The sequence below is a fragment of the Pelecanus crispus genome, chromosome 17 (assembly GCF_030463565.1).
Source record: "Pelecanus crispus isolate bPelCri1 chromosome 17, bPelCri1.pri, whole genome shotgun sequence".
NCBI lineage: Eukaryota > Metazoa > Chordata > Aves > Pelecaniformes > Pelecanidae > Pelecanus > Pelecanus crispus.
Window position 1 is genome coordinate 59,477 of NC_134659.1, and position 13,185 is coordinate 72,661.

At 47.8% G+C, this 13,185-nt stretch overlaps 2 long non-coding RNA genes across 2 annotated transcripts in view; both read right to left on the minus strand.

Annotated features, from left to right (window-relative positions):
* Positions 1-483: 483 nt before the first annotated feature.
* On the minus strand, positions 484-2,678 carry LOC142595101 (uncharacterized). Its single transcript, XR_012831712.1, has 3 exons — positions 2,586-2,678; positions 2,038-2,098; positions 484-585 (listed from the first exon to the last, which is right to left on the minus strand). It is a non-coding gene; the product is annotated as an uncharacterized LOC142595101 (long non-coding RNA).
* Positions 2,679-5,463: 2,785 nt separating this feature from the next.
* The window catches only part of LOC142595100 (uncharacterized), a 70,942-nt gene continuing 63,220 nt past the window's right edge, over positions 5,464-13,185 (minus strand). Inside the window, exons 3-4 of the long non-coding RNA XR_012831711.1 lie at positions 5,860-5,918; positions 5,464-5,664 (exon numbers count right to left, since the gene is read on the minus strand). This is a non-coding gene — a long non-coding RNA (uncharacterized LOC142595100). The remainder of the gene's footprint in view (positions 5,665-5,859; positions 5,919-13,185) is intronic.

Genomic DNA, 13,185 nt, shown 5'->3' on the forward strand with positions numbered 1-13,185 from the left:
CAATTATCACCCCCTCAGTGACACTGGGGTGTCCAAAATGATATCATCACCCCCCAGCCCCTCCCCCCCTTTTTATTCACCCCCAAAAACAGGCACAAAACAAGGGAAGTGGCCCCGACTGGCAGCTTGTTACTTTAGTAATGCCATTTACATATGTACATGGACCCCCCACCAAAAGGCGACCTCCGCTAGAAAAAAAACGGGGGGGGGGGGGGGGAGGGGGGGGGGCAAACGTGGTTGCAGCCCCCCCAGCCCCTGGATGGCGGCTGCCCCACGGCATGGGGGGAACGTGCCAGAGGATGGTGCCACGTCTCTCGCTCAGGCTCTGCTCCGCGATGTTCCCGCTCCGTTCCTACGCGGGGACGCGCTTCCCAGGGCAACCAACGTCCTGGTCCCCGCTGGCCCCGGATTCTCCCCGCCAGACACAGCCCTCGCTGCCACACCTGCGGGGTGCCCGCGGGAGACAGAGCCAGGAGCCTCCAGACGCAGGGCTGGCCCCGTGCCGTCAGCGTGCTTGATGGCCAGCTGGCAAACCTGGGCCAGGGGGTATCTCTTGAGCATCATGGGACACTTACAACAAGACATCTGAAAAACAAAAAAATCCCAAATTACATTTCAGCCTATTAAAAAAATAGTATAGAAGAAAGTAGAGGAGTTCAGTCAAACTAGGGGATAGGAGAGTCGTTGAGCTCAAGGAGGATTCTAGGTAAACAGGTCAGCTCAAAATACAACACATCCTTTTAAAGCTAGAGTGATTTGAACACTCAAAATCAACTAATTGACATGATTTTGAACACATTCTTAGCATAAAAGTAAATGCTCTTGCTAATGTTGGAAAACGTCTCATCCCTTCCTTATGGCACTGCTGCAGGGAGATAACCCTATGAGGCTGCCAGGGCAAGGTTGTACCATAATCAGAATCTACGCTTACAGATCCACCACAACAACTGCAGCCCTTGCACTGCTGCTGCGTATCTGGCTTGTTTGGTCAACAAAGCTGGAAGTGAAGTGTAAAACTTTAAATAATAAAATTAAAAATAAAGAACAAATCTTAGTAATTCACTTTATGCTAAAAAGGTCTGCATATGTTTATATACATCCAATTAAAATACTTATGCTATAGAAGTATTTCAGTTTCCTTTTCCATTAATTTAACTTGCACAGCTGTTAATTGATACCAATAAATTATCTCTCTTCAAAATACACAGTTATAATTTGACTAGGGTTTTTGTGTGTGTCATAATTAGGAGGGACATCTGGCCAGCTGCACTGCCCAAGAGAGATGCTACCGGACTGCCAGGGAAACTCGCCACTGAGCGAGAGAGAGAGAGAAATAAAGTATTTCAGAGCACTCTGTCAATATATCAGGGAAAAAAACCTGTAACATTCAGTTGCCTCTCTCTTTCAACATTTAGAACAAATACCTAACTGCTTAAATACACCTAATAAATTGTACGCTGCAGCTATTTGGCAGTTACAGTTTAAATCAAGCAAGTTAGTTTGTAAATTATACAATTGTAACGTTTTGTTTTAAGTGTCATTTATGATATAAAAATCAGTGAGATAAGAGATCCCCCACATGGTTTTACTTTTGGGAGGGGTGGGGGGTGAGCAGTTAGGGTGTCAAATCCCCAGTGCTGCAATACATAAGGCTACCAAAAAGGACTGGCAGATTTGCTAATGCTATTGGCTGTACTGAAGCGTGCAGAGGAACACGTTCTTATGGTATCTCGACTGTTACAACTGAGAACCCAAAGACCAGCAATGCCATCAACTTTTGGAAGACATGCTGTGCTTGGGTCTTTGGGAAGAAATCGATTTTTTAAATTGTTTTTTTTTTAGAGAGTGAATAGTCTCATTGCTGATGACTTTGCTACCAAGTATATCATCTCTGAAGATCTGCTCTGATGGGAAGATCATGAAATGCAACTTCTTTGAATGAGAAAGATTTCCATTCTGGAAATCTCCTTTCAACTGATGTAAGAAATTACACACTGTAGGTTAAGGAAAAAGGACATTGCTGAAGCAATAACTCACCAAAAACACATCAGGACTCACTGGCACTAGTTACAAGGCTGCTAATGCTTCTTGGGAATGCCTGGAAAACACACGGAAGGGATGCTGATTTGTGCTGTTTTGTCCACATCTCTTCTTTGACCTTGACTGCTTTTAGTACAGATGCTAGTATCTCAGTAACATTTTCAAGTACTACTATATTTTAAAAACGTATTTACTGAAAAAGCACAAAGCTTTTATCATAACAACAAAGTCTGTTTCTTCTGAACATCTGAACTTTTACAAACAGTTTCTTTCCTCTTCTATTACAAAATTATTTTCACAGTATCATTTAATAGTAAGTGTACAGAAAGAGAAGATTATGCTTTCAGGAACATAAAATAAAGAGGGAAGTAAGCTTTGCATAAGCGTAACATGCTCTAGAACAGACCTTATTTTATGTTTAGTATTTGTGTTCAAATATTTCATAGCCAAACTGTAGAAGGAGAGATGGCACGTTCTTAATGTTGACTTTGAAGTCCATACCATGAGTACCTTAGGAAAAATGCAGACGCAAATCATAGACGTACCTTGTACTTGCAGACCGCTACGGATCCTTTCCATCCGTCTTGCACTTTCCTGGCAGAAGAAAGGGCAACCACGGTGAAATGGCGGCACCTGACCTTCTGCTGAGAGAGGAAAAAGCCCTTTAGCATAAAGCTGGGTAGGAACCTAAGCTTCCTCTTTTGGTGAAGGTTTGTGAAGACTACAACTGAGTGGAGGAGAAAGTATTTTGCATCATCTCGGGTACAGCTGTTGATAGAGGCCACTAGAGCTTTTGCATTTTTTAGACAACTGCACCTTTTTTTGACTCACTGGCAGCTTTAGCTTCACTACAACTCACTTTCCTAGACGCACGCAGATGACAAACGGAGGTATCTACATACATTTTCTCAAGCCTAAGTATAGCCAAGATTTCCTCACCCAATATGTCCCAAGTTGAGTATTTTGTTAAAGAGTACAGCAACACATCTGTCCTCGTGGACTGCCTCCTTGCAAAAAAGGAATGATTTTTTTTTTTTCCCCAGGCCATTTCTCCAAATGGTCAAGATCTTTTAAAACTGCAGCTGTGCCACGAAACCTGCTTAGGGTCCCTCCCAGCTTTTGACCGTCCTTAGATTTGACAGGCGCACGCTCTATTCCATCTTCCAACTGCAAAAATACAGAACATGCTCAGACCCAGAGCACAACCCTACAGATGTCCAGACACACCTTGCTGTTTTGACAAGGAGCCACTTCAGTGCTATATATATATATATATATATAAAAAAAATAAACATATATATATGTAAATATACACATAAGTGTAAATGTCTAAATCCCTGCGAGCACAGCTGCACATGCAAGATTCATTTCACCTATGCTGTGTGTTACTGATTTCAGCGAAGGTCGTTTCTGGAGCTTTAAACTGAAAACCGTATCTTGACACCTCACCACAGTAGAAGTGATCCACAACTAGAACTCTGTAAAAATGCAGTAACACAAATTGCAAACCCACAGCAGCAACAGCTTCAGAAATATTTAGACCAGGAACAAGGGAGAAAAATAAAACAGCTTCATCTCACGCAACAGGAAAGTAGCTGAAAAAGGGTTGGCATTTAGAGCCTTTACAGAAAACAGGCGTTCTCCTTTCATTCCTAAACCCATCCGTTAGGCTGAAATATTGCAACACTACTATGGCAGTACTGAGAGCAGGGAACAACGGCCCCGCCACTGCACAGGCTATCCTCCGATGTTATTTACATAGCAGGACACATAGACAGAGTGACATGTTTTTCCACACATGACCCTGAATTTACTGAAAATTTATGCTTACTAAGAATAGCTATTTAGAACATATTGCCAAACAACATTTGGCAATAAAACTTCGATGTGTTTGACAGAGGCAAATTTTTGGTGACTTGCTAGTTATTCACTACTGGTTCAAGCATTTACCTTCCTGGTATTACCAGCACATTTACACAGGCAAGTAACTAAATTGCTCTTCTAAAAGTATCTAAATGAAAATTACAGTCGTGAAAGAGAAGAAAAGAAGAGGTCAGGCAGCAAAAGAGCTCTGCAAGCTGCCACCAGTCAACATTGCACTCTCTTAAAAAAACCAACCAAACAAACCCCCCCCCCCACACCCCCCCCCCAAACAAAAAAAACCCAAGCCCAAAAAAACACACACAAAAAACCAAACAACAAAACAAAACCATGACCCTGTATCTCTTTTTTTTCTTTTGGAGCTCATCCCTGTCTCAGCATACTGTCTTGTCAGAGCATGAAGTACAGATGATCTATATCCTGATTACATTTGCATGTGATGAATACATGTTCAGAAACAGTCCAGATCTGTAAGACTGGTGTCATTTTTATGGTTTTAATAATCATAACTCAATTTTATTGACTTACACATTTGTGAAGAAACTAATTAACTTTTAAACATTGCCTCTCCTTGGGGGGGCGGGGGGGGGGAGAAGTGGTTTAGAGGCTGAAAAAAATTGATTCAGAGCTCCCAACCATGAGGGAGTGGTGGAGAAATGAATGAAAGTGAAGACGAACAGCAGCAACATTAAATGAAATTTGGCTTCAATTCTGATCATGTACTTAAGCAACTCTCCAAGCCTACACCTCAATCCTATGAATGACTAGTCCTTTTTTGGAAGGACTAACTTTTTTACTTAGAAGTCCTAGATTGAAGACTCCACTGAACATAATGGGGATTGAGCCACAGAACAACAGGCCATCAACACTCTAATGAAAAAAAAAAAATCAAATAAAAATCAAGTTTAAACATCAGTTTCCATTATGTTTCATTCATTACATTTCTACCAGCATCTAGGTGCTCAAATATTAACTATACTGACACCACATATTACTAAAAATTTAGTTATACATATAAAAATAAAAGGCTATTTCCAACTTGCCCATAAAATTAGTATGAACAAACAGAAGAGAAACGCTTGACCCTAAAGAATCATCGAAGCGTTTAGGTTGGAAAAGACCTTTAAGATCATCCAGTCCAACCATTAACCTAACACTACCAAGTCCACCACTAAACCAGTTAAGGGTAGAGTAATAATTTCGTGTTTCCTGGCTTGGTGGCTGGATTATTTTTTAACGAAAGTAAAACTAGGAATCATTAAGGTTGGAAAGGACCTCTAAGATCATCAGTCAACCATCAACCCAACACCACCATGCCCACTAAACCACATCCCAAAGAGCCATGTCTACCCTTTTTTTGAACACTTCCAGGGATAGTGACTCCACCACCTCTCTGGGCAGCCTGTTCCAGTGCTTGACTACCCTTTCCGTGACAAAATTTTTCCTAATATCCAATCTAAACCTCCCCTGATGCAGCTTGAGGCCATTTCCTCTCATCCTGTTGCTAACTACTTGGGAGAAGAGCCCAGCACTCACCTCACGACAACCTCCTTTCAGCTAGTTGTAGCGAGCGATAAGGTCTCCCCTCGGCCTTCTCTTCTCCAGGCTGAACAATCTCAGTTCCCTCAGCCGCTCCTCATAAAACTTGCTCTCTAGACCCTTCACCAGCTTCATTGCCCTTCTCTGGACACGAAGGTAAGAGGCAGCTCTTAGTTTATCTTAGATGAAAGTTCGTTCTTTTACCTGAAACAAAAACATTCATAACTGCCAAGGGAGCAATTCAGGAACAAGGCATGCTCTGTTAAAGGCAACTTTTCATCAGCTTTTCTGCACTGACAGCAGATTTGCCTTTTCTCTGGGTTTGATGTGGATTATCTGTAGTGTCCTTGAACTCGCAAAGGTTTCTCCCTGCTCCCCCAGCCCCATATGTGCTATTACCTGAGCAGCAAATGGAATCAACCATGCAGGATTTTCTTCATGTGACACAGAAGGTAACACTGGGAAAAGAGGAAGCAAAAAATGAACCTGTTTGTGACACCAAGCCAATGGTGAAAACACAGGGGAGGATTCTGCCAGAGGGGCTGCGTGGGGCCAGGCTGTGCACCCTGGGAGCTCCAACTAGCCAGTTTCTCTCCCCTTTGCAGGTACCAAGGAGATGATGACACCGCACCTGTGCTCCCTCACAGCAGGGCTGGCCCAGGAGAGCCAGGGGACCTCCACCTCACTTCTGCTCTCGAGAACGGGCCCAGCAGAGACCCCCCAGGCAGAGAGGCACATGGCATGGATTTAGTCCCTGAGGGAAGAGGCCAGGCTCCCCGCTGGCAGAAAGACAACTCGCCTCCCTGCTGCTTGGAGACGCTTGCTGGGGACTGCCCTGCCTGCGCTGGGCTGCTCTTCAGCTGTGCCGGGAGTGCAGGTTGGCCGATGGACGCTCCAGCGAGTAGATGCTCCATCTAATTGCAGCTCCTGCTCGTTACAGCTGCAGGTAATTTTACCTCTGGCTAATACACGCTCCAGACAGTGGACACCCCATCTTGTTCCAGCTCTTGCTTCCTACAGTTCCAGCTAATTGAAGCTCCAGCTCTGCACTGAAGCTCCTGCTGATTTCAGCTCCTTCTACTTACAAGCTCCAGCTATTTGCAACAGTCTGAGCTTTTGACAAGGTCATAAATCAGTCGCTGTCATAACTTGAGTATTACTATTAAATGTCATAGCTGTACATTGTAGAAATATTAATTAGTTTCTATGATTTATTACTTAATAACTATTCTAAGCAGCATACAAAGAAGAGCTGGACTCAAAGAGGGCATGTGGGGTCTGAAAAGCACCCTTTGCCCTAGAGACCACCTCAGACATTGAGTTCGGCCTCGTGCATACCGGCCTCCTGAACTCTCGGGTCCGATGTGACCAGACCCCCACGTCTCGGGAGGGTCCACACACCCTGCCCACGCCCTGCTTTCCCCCGCAGCCCCAGTACCCTCCCATGGGCACAAACAGCCAAAATGGCTTCTGCTTTTGGTCCCCAAACCAGCTCACTTAGTGCCCATTTCTGAGCCCCAAAACCCATCTGCTGAGCCTGTTCTCAAGTCCCAAAAATGCAGGACTGGACCTCTGGTTTTGAGCCCAAAGCCACACACCTTGATCTGTATCTCAGCCCCAAAATCAGCCACATGAGCCTGTTTTCAAGCCCCAGGAACAGAAGACCTGGTCTTTGGTTTTGGACCCCAAGCCAGCTCACCCTGACTGCTTTCTGACCCCTCTTGCAGTCCCCATGTGTGATGTGGGGTAGCCATCCCACAGCCCTGCACCCCCAGGGCCCCATGTGCAGTTTTGGGGAGTGCTTGGGAAATGCGGAGGGTCCAGCCCCACGTCTCTATGGGGCAGCACCAGCGTGGGCAGGGCATCATTTTATTACTGCCACTTCAGGCTTTATTTCTCTGGCATCATCGGCACCACACCCTAAACCCCCAGGCCGAAGGACCCCCGCGGGGAGCTGGCCCAGCCACGCCGCCCCCAAGCCAAGCGCAGCCCGGCGTCCCACCAAGAACCCGCGGCAGCAGCAGCCGGGGCCCTTCCCATGCGGGCACCAGGACCCACTTGCTGCCACAGAAGTCCCCCGGGCCACTGCGAGGAGCAGCCGGAGATGGAATGGGGCTCAGTCCCAAACCCCCTCCAATGACCTCGGGGCAGCGTTCATCTCAGGACTGCTTCGGCCCCCACCAGCCCCAGGAGGGCAGAGCCTGGACCCATCCACGGAGACTCCAGCTGGGGATCCCACATCCGTAACCTGCCATGCCCACGGCCCCGTAACGCACCTTACCTGCCCCATAATGCAGCTCCAGCTGCCACACGGCCCGGAGCAGAACAAAACTAAGCAGCCTGACCGGCCGCTGCTGCCGCGTAAGCCCAGCCCCGCCTGTATTTAATACAGTGATGGGGAGCAGGACAGAGAACTAGGAAGAGAAAAAAAGACTAAGGAGCAGAGAGAGAAATAAAGGTCAAAAGAAAAGGTCAGAGAGGTAGAGAAATCCAGAAAAATAGGGGCAAGAAGCCCTACAGAGAGATGGAGCAAGAAAATGTAGGGCTGGTGAGAAGGACAGAGGGATAGAGAGACGGGGGGAAAAGGTGAGGAAGAAGAAAGGAGGGACAAGGATGGTGACAGGGCACAGGACACAGAGACAGGCATAGAAAAAGGACAGGCAGCAGGACAAAGGGATTGAGAAATAAAGAAATGGTCAGATCTGGACAAAGAGACCAAGAAGGAAAAATTTTAAAAAACAGCAATGGGCTAGAGAACAGAGATGGAGGAAGGAAAAAAAGGGCCAGGGAGCAGGACAGAGAAAGAGAGAAAGGGAAAAAGGGAGAGCCAGCTGGACAGGGAGGTATAGCAAGAAACGACCAGACAGGCAGCAGGGACAGAAAAATGAAGACAGAAAAGATGGGACAGGAAGCAAGACAGAGACCGTGAGAGGAAACAAGGGGCAGGGAGCAGGACAGAGGTGGTGAAAGAAGCACTGAGGCAGAAGGATAGAAAGAGAAAAACAAGACAGGAAGAAGGATGGGAGATGGGGGTGTTGGGAAGAAGGACAAGGAGCAGGACACATTGTCAGAGAAAGACAGGAACAGTGAACAAGACAAGGTGATACAGAGAGAGAAAAAAGGGACAAGGAGGCAGGACAAAATGAAAGACAGCCAAAAATAAGAGTCAGGCAGCAGAACAGAGATGGAGGGGAAAAAGCCTAGGATGGGCAGCAGGACAGGTAGATGGAGAGGGAAAAAACAGCACTGGACTGCAGGACAGAGATGGAGTAAGAAAAAACAGTGACATGGAGCAAGACAGTGATAGAAAACAAAAAAAAAAAAAAAAAGAAGAGGGAAAAGGGCAGAGAAATGCGGGGAAAGGCAAGGAGAAGGACAGAGAGGGTGGGGGGGATAGGGAGCAGGACAGAGAGATGAAGCAAGGAAAGAAAAAAGGGTGGGAGGAAGAAAAAAGGGAAAGATACAAGGACAGGGAACAGGACAAAGGGATGGAAGAGGAAAAGTCACTTCACTACAATTAAATGAGTATGCATTACAAATACTATGTTTTGTATTAAGAACAATTTCATTCACAAAATCAATTCTGTCTGTACACTCAAAATACTAACCGTTTCCATAAATTACTGTGAGTAAAAATTCCCTAATTATTTAGGGTCTGATGATGACCACAGTTACACAAGCATAGTGTGACAGTAATAATGTTACTACCAATATTTAATACTAGGATACTCTGAATAGCAATACAGAACAAAACAAGTATGTCTTTAACAATCTGCTATTCAAAGATGACTAATAATAAGCCTGTTACATGCAGCCTGGGATCTACCTGTCATTAGCATACTTTTGGTTAAATTACAGCTCCTAACTGTAAAAACCCTGAGAAATCACAATTTTAATCTATTATTCCCTGGGCTAAAATAATTGTGAGAAAAAACAATGGCATTCACGTTAAAAATTATATTCTTGCATAAATTAACACAGAACTTTGCCAAATACAAAAATGAATCTTGAAACTGTATTTGGTTTGCTTCTATGTATTTTGCGAATCGAGCAAGTTACCACACTGTAGTCTTGGTACAATATAGTTTTCATGCATCCAGTTTCCAGATAATGTATACAGTTTAAGGTTGAATACTTACAAAGGTCAGGTTTCCCTTCTGACTTCTTCCAAATAGTCGTTTCTAGTCAACTACATGTATTTTATTATCCTTCATTTTAAAGAACCGGTGTAAAAGTACATATTTATTTGTATTTGCAGTCGACTTGCTTTGATAAGATACAAAAAACTTTGCTTATAGTTCCTCACAAAAAGAATTTTGTGAAGAACAACTTTATTCCATATGACTGCAATATAGTATGATGTATGTATGGTTCAAGGGATTACCGAAGGATTTGTTTATAATTACAGCAAGCTGCCCAGCCTGAGAATTTCACACACAGGTACGTTTCTTTGGTATGTGTTTTTTCCTTCTCCACAAAACAGTTTGTCGATAGTTTTTAAATGTGTCTGTAATTCAGCACCAAAGAAGCTTACAGGGAACACCGACAAAATTTTCAGTACCGATATTATTACTACAGGACACACATCATTATTTTCAAGATTCATCATTGTAAAACACAAAGCATAAAACTCTTTAAAAAGCAACACACTAAACATTAGTTCATTTCCTCTAAAAATGCAGCACATACAAACTGAGAAGGTCAATGTGACGATTCACACTGCAGGCGCTGTTCACGCTACTTTTTGGTTGGTGTCCGTGACATCAGGAAAATTGCCTGTTACTACAAAAAAAAGGGGACCAAAAGATCGCCTAGGACCGCAGGCACACACACTAAAACGCACGAGGAACGCCACACTTTGACAAGACAGCACAAAACCACGCTTCTGTACCGTGCAGGTAATAAACGCCACACAGCCGCATACGGGCCGCGCCGAAGCACGAGCTCTCCCCCGGGCACGTGCAAACGCGCTGGCGCGCGCGGCGGCCGCAGGCCAAGGCGCCCGCCCGCCGCCAGGGGGCTCCGCCGGCCCCGCGGCCGGCCGACTCGCGCATGCGCAACGCATCCTGAGCGCCCCCCCGCCGCTGCTCACACGCGGCAGCGCCTGCACCGAGGCAGCAGGGGGCAGCAGAGACTGGGCAGGTGCCGTCCCCGCACGTGCTCGGCGCCGGGCAGCGCGCGGGCAGCGGTCCCCGGACCCACGGAGAAGTTGGCCACCGCCACGCACCCCGAGCAGCAACGTGCACGCCGGCACCCGGCTGCTGCACCGCACGCGCCGCAGACTGACGGTGGCCCTGCCGGCCCTGCCGGCAAGACATGCGTGCATCGTACAGGCACGTACGCTACGAGGCGGTCGTCAAGCCATAGCGGCAGAGCGCCGCGGGCCGCTGCGCACGTGCGTGGAACAGCCGGCTGCGGTACTGAAGTGTACCCGCAGAAAGGCACCGGCGAGCACCGCCGCTCGCGTTGCACGTGAAAACCGCACCGCCTAGCTGCAGCGCTGCGTAAAAATCACGCGGTGGAAAGAGTGGGCCAGTCAGATGACATGCCGCCTGCGCGATGCGATGGTCAGCAGCACGAGAGCGCAAACGAGAGAGGGTTACAATGGGCACCTCAATGAAAATATGCATGCGTTATCTGATCGCCTGCAGCACCGACCTCTGATTGCGCGAGGGCACCCGTGAGCATGGTGTGCGGCGCTCTGCGTGCACGACGCCTCAGGCTGCGGCGCCTACCGGACTCCAAGCAAGCGAGAGCAGCCGTGAGCGTGTTCAGGCTGCAGGGCGCAGACCGGAGCTTGCTGGCTGCGGTGCCACCGTACAGTTAGCAAGTGCTCTGAAGAGCTCTATGCACTCACATGCGTAGGAGCACCCTCAGCCGAGTCACAGTGTGCCACCCCTGTGCCTCCTGCTCCAGAGAGCTGACAAACGGGCCTAAGTGCAACAAGACTGCACAGACCACCTTACAGACGCTGGGAAGAGGCAATGGCCAAAGACAGTCCATGCTTCTGGTCCATGAGGACCAAAGGAGGGCAGCAGAGACTATTGGGGCTGCAGTGCACAGGAGTGAGCAGGCATACTTCAGTGCTGGGCTTTTCAAGGGCGACGGCCACGGTGCGCACGGCAGCTGGGCGCGTGGCCACCTGCACGCTGGCCAGGCAAGGGCCTGGGGACAGCAGTGAGTGAGGCCAAGGTCATGCTGCGACATGCGCAATGCAGCCAAGCGTGCCCCATGCCCTGTGCAGGGGGAGCCCTCGCTGTGGCCGCAGGGTGCTCGTATCACAGACTCACAGAGTGGTTGAGGTGGGAAGGGACCTCTGGAGGTCACCTTGTCCAACCCTCTGTTCAAGCAGGTACACTTACAGGCTGCCCAGGACTGCATCCAGATGGTATTTGAGTACCTCCAAGGAGGGAGACTCCACAACCTCCCTGGGTAACTTGTGCCAGTGCTCGGGTGCCCTCACAGTGAACAAGTATTTCCTGAAGTTCAGACAGAGCCTCCTGTATTTCAGTTTGTGCCCACTGCCTCTCGTCCTGCCACTGGGCACCACTGAAAAGAGGCTGGCTGGCTCCTCTTTGCACCTCCACCCACTAATACTTATATACATCAATGAGGTCCCCCTCTGAGCTTTCTCTTCTCTAGGCTAAGCAGTCCCAGTTCTCTCAGCCTCTCCTCACAGGAGAGATGCTCCAGTCCCTTAATCATCCCTGTGGCCCTTTGTTGGACTCCCTCCAGTATTCCCATGTCTCTCTTGCACTGGGGAGCCTAGAACTGGACACAGCACTCCAGGTGTGGCCTCACCAGTGCTGAGCAGAGGGGAAGGATCACCGCCCTTGTCCTGCTGACAATACTTTGCCTAGTGCAGGTCAGGATACCCTCAGCCTTCTTTGCAGCAAGGGCACATTGCTGGCTCATACTGCTTTCCAGCTGGGGGCCATCAACATACACTGGTGCATGGGGTTGTTCCTCCCCAGGTACAGGACTTTGTACTTCCCCTTGTTGAACTTCATGAGGTTCCTGTCAGCCCATTTCTCCAGCCTGTATGCGCAGAACAGGCCCTGGAGCCAGTCCCGCCTATCTGGGCTCGGGCTGCTGGCAGAAGGCCAGCCAGGCAGTCATAAACCGCTCTCCTCCCCTCAGTCCTTGCATTCGCCCTTACGGTGCTGAGTCTAGATGCTGGATGCCTCTCCATTTGAAAGACAGTGAGAGAAGGCAGTGAAACAACAGGAGATAAGGAGGAGCAGAGTCCAGCCTTAACCCTCCTCAGGTCACTGCTACTCTGCTGTGGATGCCAGTTAGGATACGATGAAGGTCTCGCTGACCACCAGCTCTCAAAACCAGGTCATGCTCAAAAGGTTTCCAAATACACCTCTCCTGCTGCATAAGGCAGGGCAAGCCTTGTGCCCTTTGAAACGCTGCTTATGACATTCAGTTTTTCTGTAATTTCTCCACTTTGTTTGCTTCAGTCAGCACTCACAGATTGGCAGTGAAGCTCACTGAGCAGAGCTTTAGCAAAGAGCCCTCCATACTTAACATTTGTTCGCTCAACAAACCCCTGGGAAAGAACTCAGACTCTGAAACAACTCTCCCAAGAGAGACCAGGTCTGGGCATCGCCAACCTGTCCAAAAAACATGGCAAAGACCTCAAGGCACCCCGCCATGGCCCCAGGGAACCACCAAAAGCTTCAGACACCCAAGATGACCCCTACACCAGCCCAAATGTGG